Raw genomic sequence first — 16900 nt, forward strand, 5'->3', positions numbered from 1 at the left:
ATAACAATTTGAAAATGCATATGAGAAACAACAAAAGACACCAAACAGGATAGTTTAAAGATCAGAACAATGAAAATCATCAAGAACAACTTAAAGATCAACAAAGAACATCATGCATAAAATTTCAAAAAATGCAAGAAAAGGAAAAACATGCAATTGACACCAAACTTAAAATTTGACACTAGACTCAAACAAGAAACACAAAATATTTATTATTTTTATAATTTTATAATTTTTTTTTGTATTTTTCAAAAATAATTTGGAAAAAGAAAATAAGGAATTCAAAATTCTTAATGAGAATTCCAGGAATCATGCAATGTTAGTCTAAAACTCTGGTCCAGGAATTAGACATGGCTTATTAGCCAGCCAATCTTTCAGTGAAAACTTCGGTCCAAAATACTAGACAGGGCCAATGGCCAGCCAAGCTTTAGCAGATCATTACATTCAACAACGAGATTGATAGAAATCAACAAGCTCTTGTGATGATAAGTTGAAACCTCGGTCCAAAAGATTAGACATGGCTTTACAGCCAGCCAGACTTTAACAGATCATCGTGAAACTCTAAAATTCATTCTTAGAAATTTTGAAAAAAAATTTAGAAAATAAAATAAAAAAATTAAAGCTTAAAATAAAATAAAATTACCTAATTTGAGCAACAAGATGAACCGTCAGTTGTCCAAACTCGAACAATCCCCGGCAACGGCGCCAAAAACTTGGTACACGAAATCGTGATCGCACACTTTTCACACAACTCCGTGCAGCAAACCAGCAAGTGCACTGGGTCGTCCAAGTAATACCTTACGTGAGTAAGGCTCGATCCCACGGAGATTGTCAGCTTGAAGCAAGCTATGGTCATCCTTGTAAATATCAGTCAGGCGGATTCAAATGGTTATGGGATTTTGATAATTAAAATATAATTAAAACAAAAAATAAGATAAAAATACTTATGTAATTCATTGGTAGGATTTCAGATAAGCGTATGGAGATGCTTATTACTTCTGAACCTCTGCTTTCCTATTGCTTTCATCCAATCAGGCGTACTCCCTTCCATGGCAAACTGTATGTTGGGGGATCATCGTTGTCAATGGCTACCGTGCGTCCTCTCAGTGAAAATGGTCCAAATGCGCTGTCACCGCACGGCTAATCATCTGTCGGTTCTCACTCATGTTGGAATAGGATCCATTGATCCTTTTGCGTCTGTCACTACGCCCAACACTCGCGAGTTTAAAGCTCGTCACAGTCATCCCATCTCAGATCCTACTCGGAATACCACAGACAAGGTTTAGACTTTCCGGATCTCAAGAATGCTACCAATTGATTCTAGCTTATACCACGAAGACTCCGATCTCGAGGCTAAGAGATATGCATTCAAGCTCGTTTTCATGTAGAATGGAAGTGGTTGTCAGGCACGCGTTCATAGGTGAGAATGGTGATGAGTGTCACATAATCATCACATTCATCATGTTCTTGTGTGCGAATGAATATCTTAGAACAAGAATAAGCTTGAATCAGATAGAAAAACAGTAGTAATTGCATTAATTCATGAAAAACAGCAGAGCTCCACACCTTAATCTATGGGGTGTAGAATCTCCACCGTTGAAAATACATAAGAACAAGGTCCAGGCATGGCCAAATGGCCATCCCCCTAAACGTGATCAAGAGATCAAAAGTGATACAAAGATAGTCTCAAAAATGATCTGAAGATGAAAATACAATAGTAAAAGGTCCTATTTATAATGAACTAGTAACCTAGGGTTTACAGAAATGAGTAAATGATGCAGGAATCCACTTCCGGGCCCACTTGGTGTGTGCTTGGGCTGACCATTGAAGCTTTCACATGTAGAGACTTTTCTTGGAGTTGAACGCCAGCTCTGGTGACAGTTTGGGCGTTTAACTCCAGCTTTTATGCCAGTTCTGACGTTTAACGCCAGAATAGGGTAGAAAGTGGGCGTTTAAACGCCAGTTTGCATTATTAAAACTCGGGCAAAGTATGGACTATTATATATTTCTGGAAAGCCCAGGATGTATACTTTCCAACGCAATTGAGAGCGTGCCAATTGAGCTTCTGTAGCTTGAGAAAATCCATTTCGAGTGCAGCAGGGACAGAATCCAACAGCATCTGCAGTCCTTTTTCAGCCTCTGAATCAGATATTTGCTCAGGTCCCTCAATTTCAGCCAGAAAATACCTAAAATCATAGAAAAATACACAAACTCATAGTAAAGTCCAGAAATGTGATTTTTATTTAAAAACTAATAAAAATATATTAAAAATTAACTAAAACATACTAAAAACTATGTAAAAAACAATGCCAAAAAGCGTATAAATTATCCGCTCATCACAACACCAAACTTAAATTGTTGCTTGTCCCCAAGCAACTAAAAACAAAGTAGGATAAAAAGAAGAGAATATAAAATGAATTCCGGAAACATCTATGAATATCAATATTAATTAGATGAGTGGGGCTATTAGCATTTTGCTTCTGAACAGTTTTGGCATCTCACTTTATCCTTGGAAGTTCAGAATGATTGGCATCTATAGGAACTCAGAATTCAGATAGTGTTATTGATTCTCCTAGTTCAGTATGTTGATTCTTGAACACAGTTACTTTATGATTCTTGGCCGTGACCCTAAGCATTTTGTTTTCCAGTATTACCACCGGATACATAAATGCCACAGACACATAACTGGGTGAACCTTTTCAGATTGTGACTCAGCTTGGCTAGAGTCCCCAATTAGAGGTGTCCAGAGCTCTTAAGCACACTCTTTTTGCTTTGGACCACGACTTTAACCGCTCAGTCTCAAGCTTTTCACTTGACACCTTCACGCCACAAGCACATGGTTAGGGACAGCTTGGTTTAGCCACTCAGGCCCTCCTATCCATTAATGCTCAAAGCCTTGGATCCTTTTTTATTTTACCCTTGCCTTTTGGTTTAAAGGGCTATTGGATTTTTTTGCTTGATTTTTTCTTTTTTCTTTTATTATTATTATTATTATTATTATTATTTTCGCAAGCTTTTGTATTCACTGCTTTTCTTGCTTCAAGAATCAATTTTATGATTTTTCAGATTATCAATAACATTTCTCCTGTTTCATTATTCTTTCAAGAGCCAACAATTTTAACATTTATAAACAACAAATTCAAAAATATGCACTGTTCAAGCATTCATTCAGAAAACAAAAAGTATTGCCACCACATCAAAATAATTAAACTATTTTAAAATTCGAAATTCATGTACTTTTTGTTCTTTTGCAATTAAAAACATTTTTCATTAAGAAAGGTGATGGATTCATAGGACATTCATAGCTTTAAGGCATAAACACAAGACACTAATGATCATGTAAATAAAGACACAAACATAGATAGAACATAAAGCATAATTTTCGAGAAACAGAAAAATAAGAGCAAGGAAATTAAAGAACGGGTCCACCTTAGTGATGGCAACTAGTTCTTCCTCTTGAAGATCCAATGGAACGCTTGAGCTCCTCTATATCTCTTCCTTGCCTTTGTTGCTCCTCCATCATGGCTCTTTGGTCTTCTCTAATTTCATGAAGGAGGATGGAATGCTCTTGGTGCTCCACCCTTAGTTGTCCCATGTTGGAACTTAATTCTCCTAGGGAGGTGTTAATTTGCTCCCAATAATTTTGTGGAGGGATGTGCATCCCTTGAGGCATCTCAGGGATTTCATGATGAGGAATTTCCTCATGCTCTTGTTGAGGTCCATGAGTGGGCTCTCTTGCTTGGTCCATCCTTTTCTTAGTGATGGGCTTGTCCTCATCAATGAGGATGTCTTCCTCTATGTCAATTCCAGCTAAATTGCAGAGGTGACAAATGAGATGAGGGAAGGCTAACCTTGCCAAAGTAGAGGACTTGTTCGCCACCTTGTAGAGTTATAGGGATATAACCTCATGAACTTCTACTTCCTCTCCATTCATGATACTATGGATCATGATAGCCCGGTCTATAGTAACTTCAGGCCGGTTACTGGTGAGAATGATTGAGCGTTGGATGAACTCCAACCATCCCTTAGCCACTGGCTTGAGGTCAAGCCTTCTTAGTTGAACCGGCTTCCCTCTTGAATCTCTCCTCCATTGGGCGCCTTCCACACAAATGCCCATAAGGACTTGGTCCAACCTTTGATCAAAGTTGACCCTTCTAGTGTAGGGCCGTGCCTCTCCTTGCATCATTGGCAAGTTGAATGCCAACCTTACATTTTCCGAATTGAAATCTAAGTATTTCCCCCGGACCATTGTGAGCCAATTCTTTGGGTCCCGGGTCATACTTTGATCATGGTTTTTGGTGATCTATGCATTAACATAGAACTCTTGAATCATTAAGATCCCGACTTGTTGAATGAGGTTGGTGAGAATTTCCCAACCTCTTCTTCGAATCTCATGTCGAATCTCTGGATATTCACTCTTTTTGAGCTTGAAAAGGACCTCAGAGATCACCTTCTTCTTGGCCACAACTTCATAGAAGTGGTCTTGATGGACCTTTGAGATGAATCTCTTCATCTCCCATGACTCAGAAATTGAAGCTTTTGCCTTCCCTTTCCTCTTTCTAGAGGTTTCTCTGGCCTTAGGTGCCATAAGTGGTTATGGAAAAATAAAAAGCAACACTTTTACCACACCAAACTTAGAAGGTTTGCTCGTCCTCGAGCAAAAGAAGAAAGAAGAGAGTAGAAGAAGGAGAAATAGATGAGATAGAAGGGGTTTAGTGGTTCGGCCAAGGGGGAGAAGTAGTGTTTATGATGTGTGAAAATGAAGGTGTGAAGAGGAGTTTATATAGGAGTGGAAAGAGATGGTAGGGTTTGTTTATTAAGGGTTAGATTTGGGAGGAAAAGTATTTGAATTTGAATTGTGAGGTGGGTGGGGTTTTTAGGGAAGAGTGGGTGGAAGTGATTGGTAAAGAGATGATGGGGAAGAGAAATGGAGGTGATTGGTGAGGGGTATTTGGGGAAGGGTGTTATGGGAAGGTGTGAAGAAGAGAGAGAGAGTTGAGGTAGGTGGGGATCCTGTGGGGTCCACAGATCCTAAGGTGTCAAGAATTTCTCATCCCTACACCATTTTGGCATGTAAACACCACTTGGAGTGCCAATCCTGGCGTTAAACGCCAGGTTGCTGCCCATTTCTGGCGTTTAATGCCAGCTTTTCTTCCCTTTCTGGCGTTAACTCAAGCTTTGTGCCCTTTTCTGGTGTTAAACGCCAGTTCGGTGCCCTTTTCTGGCGTTTAATGCCCATTCTGCTACCCTTACTGGCATTTAAACGCCAGTAAGATCGTCCTCCAGAGTGTGCTATTTTTAATGCTATTTTTCATTCTATTTTTGCTTTTTCAATTGTTTTTGTGACTTTACATGATCATCAACCTAAAGAAAACATAAAATAACAATAGAAAATAAAAATTTAACATAGATAAGTAAAGATTGGGTTGCCTCCCAACAAGCACTTCTTTAATGTCAATAGCTTGACAGTGGGCTCTCATGGAGCCTCACAGATACTCAGAGCATGATGATGGCCTCCCAACACCAAACTTAGAGTTTGAATGTGGGGGCTCTGTTTGACTCTGTATTGAGAGAAGCTTGTCATGCTTCTTCTCCATGTGTGCATAAGGAGATCCTTGTGCCTTAAACACAAGGCAGGCCTCATTTACTTGAATGACCAGCTCTCCTCTGTCAACATCAATCACAGCTTTTGTTGTGGCTAGGAAGGGTCTGCCAAGGATGATGGATTCATCCATACTCTTCCTAGTGTCTAGGATTATGAAGTCAGCAGGATGTAGAGGCCTTCAACCTTTACCAAGACATCCTCTACAAGTCCATAAGCCTGTTTCCTTGAATTGTCTGCCATCTCTAGTGAGATTCTTGCAGCTTTCACCTCAATGATCCCTAGTTTCTCCATTATAGAGAGGGGCATGAGGTTTATACTTGACCCTAGGTCACACAGAGCCTTTTCAAAGGTCATGGTGCCTATGGTACAGGGTATGAGGAATTTTTCGGGGTCTGGTTTCTTCTGAGGTAATTTCTGCCTAACCAAGGTACTCAGTTCATTGATGAGCAATGGAGGTTCATCCTCCCAAGTCTCATTACCAACTAACTTGGCATTCAGCTTCATGATTGCTCTAAGGTACTTAGCAACTTGCTCTTCAGCAATATCTTCATCCTCTTCAGAGGAAGAATATTCATCAGAGCTCATGAATGGCAGAAGTAGGTTCAATGGAATCTCTATAGTCTCTGTGTGAGCCTCAGATTCCTCTGGTTCCTCAATAGGGAATTCCTTGGAGGCCAATGGACGTCGATTGAGGTCTTCCTCAGTGGATATCACTTCCTTTCCCTCCTTTACAGGTTCGGCCATGTGGGACGTGTTTATGGCCGTGCACTCTGATAAACCACTATTTTATGGTTTATCTTATGCTTAATTGAGTGATTTTTATCAACTCTTTACCCATTTATTCATACTAATCGCATGCTTTATGTTTTCCTTCCTGATTTTGTGCTATGATTGAAAATATGCTTCTTTGGCCTTTATATTGCTAATATTAATCCTCTCTTATCACCATTAAATGCCTTGATATGTGTGTTAAGTGTTTTCAGAGATTACACTCTCTTTTTGGATTTTCTTCTGTATTGCTTGGGAGAGTACTAGGAGGGAGTTCAGTAATTTCTTACTCAGCTGACCCACTTGTGCCTCCAAATTTCTAATGAGGGACCTTGTTTCAGTCATGAAACTTAGTGTAGTTTTAGATAGATCAGAGACTATGGCTGCTAAGCTAGAGAGACTCTGCTCAGAATTCTCTGTCTGTTGCTGAGAAGATGATGGAAAAGGTTTGCTATTGCTAAACCTGTTTCGTCTATCATTATTATTATTGAAGCCTTGATTAGGCTTCTGTTGATCCTTCCATGAGAGGTTAGGATGATTCCTACATGAAGGATTGTAAGTGTTTCCATAGGAATCTACCATGTAATTCACTTCTTCCATTCCAGGATTCTCAGGGTCATAAGCTTCTTCTTCAGCGGAAGCTTCCTTAGTACTGTCTGTTGCAGCTTGCATTCCAAACAGACTCTGATAAATCATATTGACTTGCTGAGTCAATATTTTGTTCTGAGCCAATATGGCATTCAGAGTATCAATCTCAAGAACTCCTTTCTTCTGAGTTGTCCCATTATTCACAGGATTTCATTCAGAAGTATACATGAATTGGTTATTTGCATCCATTTCAATGAGTTCCTGGGCTTCTTCAGGCATCTTCTTCAGATGAAGAGATCCACCAGTAGAGTTGTCCAATGACATCTTGGACAGTTCAGACAGACCATCATAGAATATGCATATGATGCTCCATTCTGAAAGCATGCAAGAAGGACACCTTTTGATCAATTGCTTGTATCTTTCCCAAGCTTCATAGAGGGATTCGCCTTCCTTCTGTCTGAAGGTTTGGACTTCCACTCTAAGCTTACTCAATTTTTGAGGTGGAAAGAACTTTGCCAAGAAGGTATTGACCAGCTTTTCCCAAGAGTTCATGCTTTCTTTAGCTTGTGAGTCCAACCATGTGCTAGCTCTGTCTCTTACAGCAAAAGGGAAGAGCATAAGTTTGTAGACTTCAGGGTCAACCCCATGGGTCTTAACAGTGTCACAGATTTGCAAGAATTCAGCTAAAAACTGATGAGGATCTTCTAATGGAAGTCCATAATACTTACAATTCTGCTGCATTAGAGAAACTAATTGAGGTTTAAGCTCAAAGTTGTTTGCTCGAATTGCAGGGATTGAGATGCTTCTTCCACAGAAGTCAAAAGAAGGTGCAATGAAGTCACCAAGCATCTTCCTTGCACTGTTGGAATTGTTGTTATTTTCGGCTGCCATGTCTTCTTCTCTTTCGAAAATTTCTGTTAGGTCCTCTCCAGAGAGTTGTGCTTTAGCTTCTCTTAGCTTTCTCTTCAAGGTCCTTTCAGGTTCAGGATCAGCTTCAACAAGAATGCCTTTATCCTTGTTCCTGCTCATATGAAAGAGAAGAGAATAAGAAAGTATAGAATCCTCTATGTCATAGTATAGAGATTTCTTGAGGTGTCAGAGGAAAAGAAGAATAGAAGGATAAGGTAGAGAGGAGAATTTGAACTTATAGAGAGGGACAGAGTCCAAATTGCTAATAGAGGAGAAGTGTTAGTCCTTAAATAGAAGAGGGTGAGGAGGTGGGTAAATTTTCAAAAACAAAATTAAAAAAAATTTAAATTAATTAAAAGAAATTTTGAAAAAGTGGTTGATGGTTTTCAAAAATTAAAAGTGAGAAAGTGGTTAAGTGATTTTGAAAAAGAATTAGAAATTAGCAATAAAAAGATATGATTGAAAATTATTTTGAAAAAGATGTAATTGAGAGGATATGATTGAAAAGATATGATTGAAAAACAATTTAAGAGGATTTGATTTTGAAAATTAAAGTTGATTACTTAACTAACAAGAAACTAAAAGATATGATTTTAAAATTTAAGAATTGAACCTTTCTTAATAAGCAAGTAACAACTTGAGATTTTGAGTCAATCATATTGAATATTAGCATTAATTTTGAAAATATAAAATAAAAATAAGAAAAGGATTTTGAAAATCATTTTGGAATTTTCGAAAATATTAAAAAGAAAATTAAAAAAGATGTGATTTGAAAAAGATATGATGTGAAAAAGATGTGATTTTGAAAAATTTTGAAGATTTGAAAAAGATTTGAATTGTAAACAAAACCTCCCCTCCTGTGCCATCCTGGCGTTAAGCGCCCATAATGGTATCCATTCTGGCGTTTAACGCCCAAAATACTACCCTTTTGCGCGTTTAATGCCCAGCCAGGTACCCTAGCTGGCGTTTAAACGCCAGTTTTCCTTCCTCACTGGGCGTTTTGAACGCCCAGATTTTTCTCTGTAATTCCTCTACTGTATGTTCTGAATCTTCAATTCTCTGTCTTATTGACTTGAAAAGACATAATTTGAAAAATTTTTTTTTGAATTTTTAATGATGAGAAATAACAAAATGAAGCTAATCATGGAAGACTAAGATCAAATAAACAATGCATGCAAGACACCAAACTTATAAATTTTCATATCAGAGACACTAACAAATTGAGAGTGCAATAAGAAACAACAAAAGACACAAAATAAGAGAATTTAAATATCAGACCCAAGAAAATCATCAAGAACAACTTGAAGATCAATGAGGAACATAATGCATATATTTGAAAAATGCAGGAAAATTAAAAATATGCAAGACACCAAACTTAAAAATTGACACTAGACTCAAACACAAATTATTTTTTATTTTTATGATTTTATTAATTTTTTTATATATTTTTTGAAAATTATTTGGAAAAAGAAAACAAGGAATCCAAAATTCTTAATGAGAATTCTAGGAATCATGCAATGTTAGTCTAAAACTTCAGTCTAAAGAAATTAGACAGGGCTAAACAAGCTTCAGCAGGACATTACATATAACAGCCAAATTGATGGGAATCAACTGGCTCCTGTGATGATAAAAGTATCATCTGAAACTCTAGAATTCGTTCTTAAAAACTCTGAAGAACAAAATTAAAAATTTTTTTGAATTTTTCGAAAATAAAAAGCTTAAAAATAAAATAAAATTACCTAATCTGAGCAACAAGATGAACCATCAGTTGTCCAAACTCGAACAATCCCCGGCAACGGCGCCAAAAACTTGGTACATGAAATCGTAATCGCACACTTTTCACACAACTCCGTACAGCTGACCAGCAAGTGCACTGGGTCGTCCAAGTAATACCTTACGTAAGGGTCGATCCCACAGAGATTGTCGGCTTGAAGCAAGCTATGGTCATCCTTGTAAATCTCAATCAGGCGGATTCAAATGGTTATGGGATTTTGATAATTAAAATCATAATTAAAACAGAAAATAAGATAGAAATACTTATGTAATTCAATGGTAGGATTTCAGATAAGCGTATGGAGATGCTTATTGCTTCTGAACCTCTGTTTCCTATCGCTTTCATCCAATCAGGCGTACTCCCTTCCATGGCAAGCTGTATGTTGGGGGATCACCGTTGTCAATGGCTACCATGTGTCCTCTCAGTGAAAATGGTTCAAATGCACTGTCACCGCACGGCTAATCATCTGTCGATTCTCACTCATGTTGGAATAAGATCTATTGATCCTTTTTGCGTCTGTCACTACGCCCAACACTCGCGAGTTTGAAGCTCGTCACAGTCATCCCATCCCAGATGCTACTCGGAATACCACAGACAAAGTTTAGACTTTCCGGATCTCAAGAATGCTACTAATTGATTCTAGCTTATACCACGAAGACTCTGATCTCGAGGCTAAGAGATATGCATTCAATCTCATTTTTATATAGAACGGAAGTGGTTGTCAGGCACGCATTCATAGGTGAGAATGGTGATGAGTGTGACATAATCATCAAATTCATCATGTTCGTGTATACGAATGAATATCTTAGAATAAGAATAAGCTTGAATTGGATAGAAAAATAGTGGTAATTGCATTAATTCATGATGAACAGCATAGCTCCACACCTTAATCTAAGGGGTGTAGAAACTCCACCATTGAAAATACATAAGAACAAGGTCCGGGCTTGGCCGAATGGCCAGCCCCCTAAACGTGATCAAGAGATCAAAAGTGATACCAAGATAGTCTCAAAAATGATCTAAAGATGAAAATACAATAGCAAGAGGTCCTATTTATAATGAACTAGTGACCTAAGGTTTACAGAAATAAGTAAATGATGTAGAAATCCACTTCCGGGCCCACTTGGTGTGTGCTTGGGCTGAGCATTGAAGCTTTCACATGAAGAGACTTTTCTTGGAGTTAAACGCCAGCTCTGGTGCCAGTTTGGGCGTTTAACTCCAGCTTTTATGCCAGTTCTGGGATTTAACGCCAGAATAGGATAGAAAGTGGGCGTTTAAACGCTAGTTTGCGTTATCAAAACTCAGGCAAAGTATGGACTATTATATATTTCTGGAAAGACCAGGATGTCTACTTTCCAACGCAATTAAGGGCACGCCAATTGGGCTTCTTCAGCTTGAAAAAATTCATTTCGAGTGTATCAGGGTCAGAATCCAACAGCATCTGCAGTCTTTTTTCAGCCTCTGGATCAGATTTTTTGCTCAGGTCCTTCAATTTCAGCCAGAAAATACCTGAAATTACAGAAAAACACAAACTCATAGTAAAGTCCAGAAATGTGATTTTTATTTAAAAAATAATAAAAATATATTAAAAATTAACTAAAACATACTAAAAACTATGTAAAAAACAATGCCAAAAAGCATATAAATTATCCACTCATCAATGACAATTCGGTTGTCAAAGTTGAAAGGTGCAGGAAGAAGCGCTCGCTCAGTCGCTCTCTATGCGTGACAGCAGTAGCGCTGTGTTATGCAGCGTCTCTGAGTGAGGAAACTATTGTGAGTGTGTGAGTGAGGGAACGATTGTGGGAGAGTGAAGAGGGTGATGTGTGTCATTTGTGAGTGCGGCATTATGTGTATGTTAGTGATGTGTTAGGGTTAGGTTTAGTCAGGGAAAGGATATTTTTTGGGGTTTTTTTTGTTCGGTTCCTCAGTTTGGTAGAGTTGATGGTAGTGCTATGGGTGTTTTCCTCTTGGAGGGTGTAATGTTTATTGATCTTTCCAAAATCTCCCCTCGGAATGAATTTGTTGCCTCTAAGAGTCCGGAGCATAATGTCCATTGGTCGCCTCGCTACCCCCGCTGCGTTTGCTAAGCGCATCACCATCGACGGAAATGGAATGTTGATATTTTTCTTGTCAACCAATTTCCAAATTGATTTGCGCAATAAAGGCAAGATGGCTATATGCTTCCCTTGCATAATAGCCCAAAGTAGCAAAGCAGTTCTAAATCTCACATGGGTAGTGTGGGTGCTCAGAATGATGTAGTCCGCCACAATCTGATGCCATATACGCATTTCAGCATTCAAATCAGAGTATGCAATACTAGTGGGAACAGAATTCCTCCCCTTGCTATACTCCCAAGATGCACCAGGACGGCCTATTCTCTCAAGGATGAGAGTCAGAGATACTCTTCCTTTGAAGACATCCACCTTTATCTTGGAATATTCATATTTCTCAAGTGGAAAGTGGGGGATGTCCAGAATAGCTTCTAGAGCTTGATTAGATGTATCCAACATCTTTCGCCAGAAGAAGACTGACTTCGCTTCCCAAGCTTGGTAGTTTGCATAAAATTCCCGCACCATAGTCTCATTGATTTCAATGGGTTCTCGCTCGAGAAACTCCCAATGAAGTGAGGCAATCCTTTGGTGGATAGTCGCCTTGTATTGGCTTGGAACCTTCAACGGCCGCTCCCAATGGATGGTACGCTTCTTAATAGCCTTGTATTGATAGTTGGCTCTCCGGTTAACCAAGTTATCCGATCTATGGCCTTGGCGATCCCACCAAATGTCAGGAGAGTGAGCGGTAGTTTGCTCAACTGGCGAAGTAACCGGTGTCTTACCCTTCTTCATCATCCTGAAAATGCAAGGAAAAGAACTTCGAGATCATAGGGCAACAATAAAGTAAAATCAATGAGGAAGCACTAAGAATGTTAAAAGAGCTGGTAGAAATAATGTGATTTACAAAAACACGGTGTGTATATTCCAATGATACGCGCGGTTGGAACACACACACCGGCTGGATATCACGGCAATCACACCCTTAAGGCAATTCACAGCTCAAAGCTTCACGATTTAGTGCTCAAGTTGCAAATATAAAACCGAGAAATGCACACAACTTCAAGAGAGCACCCAAAAGGGAATTGTCCATTGTTCATCCTCAAAAAGTGGTAATCACACATACAATGTTCTCAATTGGAAGCCCAAAAGATGTTTGATCAAGACATCATAAAAAGTTGAACATTAGTAGAGTGGTTACTTAATTGAAATTCCAAGATGAACCATGAAACTTAGATGGCACCAACACAATGCATTCACAACCAAAACTTCACATCAACAAAAAGTAAATGCATTGATGATTTCAATTTCCTACCATCAAAAGTCATAATAGAAGTTGCACCATTCATACAATATGCCTAACAAGAGATAAATTGAACACATATGATGGCCAAGTCATATAAATCAAACAAAATGTTCATTGAGGCATTTTATCGAGCACGTGGTATACAATGTGCAAGTTCATCACAATTAAGCTCAAATTTGATCATAACTATCCCAACAGTCAAGCAACAACACTTTGCAATATAAAGAAATAATAAAGAAAGCAACTAATGAAATCTAAGAAACATAAAAGAAATGAAAGCAATTGCAAAAATATTAACATAAGAAAGGAAAAACAAGAACCAAAGATATAAAGGTTGAATATAACAAGAATGAGGGAGGAACAATGGCACTCCTTATAGCCACTGTGAAATCGTGGCGGTTGGGTTCGCCGGAAAAAGAAGCACCAGAAGAGAGAGTACTCACTGGTGATGTATAGAGAAAAAGGGAAGGGAAAGAAAGAAAGAAAAGAGAAGAGAAGAGAAGAGAAAGAGAGAAAGAGAGAGAGAGAGATCGACGGCGGTGGGCTGACAGCGGCGGTGGCCGACGGCAGGGCTGGGAAGACAAGAGGGAGAGAGAGCTGTGACAATGAACAAAGAAAGAAAAGAAGAAAGCTGCCTCTCAACAGGGCAGATTGCCCTGTTATTGCCCAGAACGCGTCGCGTGCGGACGCATAGAGAGCGAAACTAAGAAAGGTTGCGAACGCACACAACGTGCGATTGCTGTGACCAGAGAGGTTGCAAAAGGACGTGCGGATGCACAAAGATGTGCGACCGTACAGACAGGCTCTCTTTTTTTCTTTTTACTTAGGGACAAAGGCATGTGTGCATGCGCACACAGGTCCGTGCGCACACACAGTGGTTAGAAATGGGGGAGGTTGTTCACGCGCACAAGCTGTTCCCTTGCTCCCACCAGAGGGGCTCTCAAGTTGTGTGCGAGCGTACACGTCTGTGCAGCTGCACAGATGAAGTATGAGAGGGGTTGTGTGTGTACGCACGCAGCTGTGCGCACGTACAGATCAGAGAAAACAGGGCAGCGTGCACGCACAAGCTGTGCTGGCACTGTGACCAGAGGGCACATTAAGTTGCGCGCGTATGCACAGGTGTGTGCGGCGGCATAGATGGCGAAAAACATAGTTTTGTGCGCACGCACAGGTGGGTGCATACGCACAGATGCCCTTGTTTCATAAAATTTTTTTTCTTCAAAACTAAGGTTCTTACCCTTAGCATAGCAACAAACCAACCCCAAATCATTCAAACAAGCACAATTTCATGGTCCACAAGTAATTTAACTCATTCAACTCAAAATTTTCAAACCAAACGTAAACTACTCATTATATCACAAGAAAGCAATTAATACAAAAAGCTATAAACAAAAGATAAAATTGAAAAATGTTACCATGGTGGGGTGTCTCCCACCGAGCACATTGGTTTAGAGTCCTAAGTTGGACTTTGATAAACCCCATTTTTGGGGTTTATCTTGTGTTGAATTAGAGGGTTTTGTCAACTTTTCTCCTATGTATCCAATGAAATAGCATGGTTTTGTAACTTCTCCTTTAATTGTGCTTAAGAGTGAAAGCATGCTTTTTTGGTCTTAGAATAAAAATTTTTAATAAACCTTAATTCCATTATATGCCTTGATATGTTTGTTAAGTGATTTCAGATTTAGGAGGCAAAGATTGGATCAAGGGAATGAAGAAAAAGCATGTAAAAATGGAGAACTCATGAAGAAATGAAGGAATCGCAAAAGCTGTCAAGCCGACCTCTTTGCACTTAATCTACCATAACTTGAGCTACAAAGATCCAAATGATGCGATTCTAGTTGTATTGGAAAGCTAACATCCGGGGCTTCGAAATGATATAAGATTTGCAGTAGTTGCATAACGTTTAAGGGCAAGCACGCGCACTCTATGCGTATACGCCGATGGTTGCACATGATTCACTTAATGCAACTTGTGGCCAGCGATTTTAGAAGCCTTGTGGGCCCAATCCAACTCATTTATGATTCTATTTAACCCAAGGAATAAAGAGGGATGGGACATATAGTTAGTTAGCGAGTTTTATTTTAGTTTTATCATGCTTTAGTTAGTTTCTAAAGAGAGAAGCACTCTCTTCTCTCTAGAATTAGGAGTAGGTTAGATCTAGATTAGGAATTCTTAGATCTAGGTTAATTTCATGCTTAGATTTACTTTTCCTTTATTAATTCTTCTTCTTCTACATCTCTTCTCTCTAGTTTAGCATTTAATTCTTGTAATTTTCTACTTTTATGTTGATGCACTTTGTTCTTCCATTTTTCTTTAATGCAATTTATGATTCATGTTCTTTTATTGTTGATTTACTTTATTGTTGTTTAATTCCTTGCAATTGAGTAGTGTAGATTTACTTTTCTTGAAATTTTACTATGCTTTCCATTTATGCCTTCCAAGTGTTTGATAAAATGCTTGGTTGGATTTTAGAGTAGAATTTTATGTTCTTGGCTTGAGAAGGTAACTTAGGAACTCTTGATTTACTAATGTTCAAGTAATTGATGATTGAGAGCCATTAACTCTTGATCTCACTAATTGAATTGGTGAAGAACTAGGACTTATGGACTTTGATTGATATAGCTCATTTGACTTTCCTTTACTACTAGTTAGAAGATGACTTAATGGGATTGATCCTTGCCAATTCTCATGTTGTGGTTAGTGATTAGGATAGAGATCCTTGACCACCAAACCTTACCAAGACCTTTTTAGCTATTAGTTTACTTTCATTGCCATTTACTTTTCTTGTCTCTTATCCCAAAAACACCAAAATATCTCATAACCAATAACAAGACACTTTATCGCAATTCTTAGGGAGAACGACCCGAGGTTCCAATACTTCGGTTTATAAATTTAGGGGTTTGTACTTGTGACAAACAAAAGTTTTGTATGAAAGGATTATTGTTTGGTTTAGAAATTATACTTGTAGCGAGAGTTTATTGTGAATTCCAAACAATCAAAAATCTGTTCATCAAAATGGCGCCGTTGCCGGGGAATTACAATGGTGTTGTGTTATTGGTTATTGTATATATGTGAATAGTGTGAATATGTTTACTTTTGTTAGTTCTTGCTAGTTTTTGGATTTGGTTTTCTTTGTCTCTTATTTGATTTTATTTTCCTTTCCTCTTGCCATCATGAATTCTCACTTTGGCTATGAGTGTGATTACAACTATCTTGTAGGAAATGGGAGCTACAATGAAGATATGCATCAAGGATGGGATAACCAAAGGTGGGAGGAGCCATATACATATGATCAATCTTCATGGCAACAACCTCCACCAATGCACTATGAACAAGAGCCATTCTATGATGCATACCAATCTAATGGCTATGGTGAATCTCCTTGTGACTTTCAAGAACCACCACCATATGCCTATGAACCTTATCCACAACATAACACTCAACCATACTCACAAGCCCCTTCTTACTAACCACCTTCATATGACCCTAATCCATATCTACCATTCCAACAATCGTATGAGCCATATGAACCACATATAGAGCCACCACCATTCCAACATCAACATTTTCAAGAGCTACCTCCTACATACTATTACCAAGATGAACCACCTCCAATGTATGAAAATTTTTAACCACAAGATGAATACTACTTTCCACCACAACCTCCCATGGAAAAATACTCATGTTTATCGATCCAAGAGCCATATGATCCTACTCATGATATCCCAGAGAAACAAGAGTCAAGAGATCGTCTCAAGAAGCATTGGGTCAATTTCAAGCAACCATGGAGCATGTTGTGCAACAAGTGGAAATAGTGGAAAGTATTAAACCACCACAACTCTACCAAGAGGAACCACCTTCCTACTATGAGTCCTTCCTTCAAAATGATGAACCCTTTCATC

The 16900-nt window shown here is 38.6% G+C and overlaps 1 non-coding gene across 1 annotated transcript; it reads left to right on the forward strand.

Moving 5' to 3' along the window:
- The first annotated feature begins 7343 nt into the window (after positions 1-7343).
- LOC148553047 (small nucleolar RNA R71) lies at positions 7344-7447 on the forward strand. Its single transcript, XR_015893749.1, has one exon. It is a non-coding gene; the product is annotated as a small nucleolar RNA R71 (small nucleolar RNA).
- The last annotated feature ends 9453 nt before the right edge of the window (positions 7448-16900 follow it).

The sequence above is a fragment of the Arachis ipaensis genome, chromosome B7 (genome assembly GCF_059453495.1).
Source record: "Arachis ipaensis isolate K30076 ecotype BB chromosome B7, ASM5945349v1, whole genome shotgun sequence".
NCBI lineage: Eukaryota > Viridiplantae > Streptophyta > Magnoliopsida > Fabales > Fabaceae > Arachis > Arachis ipaensis.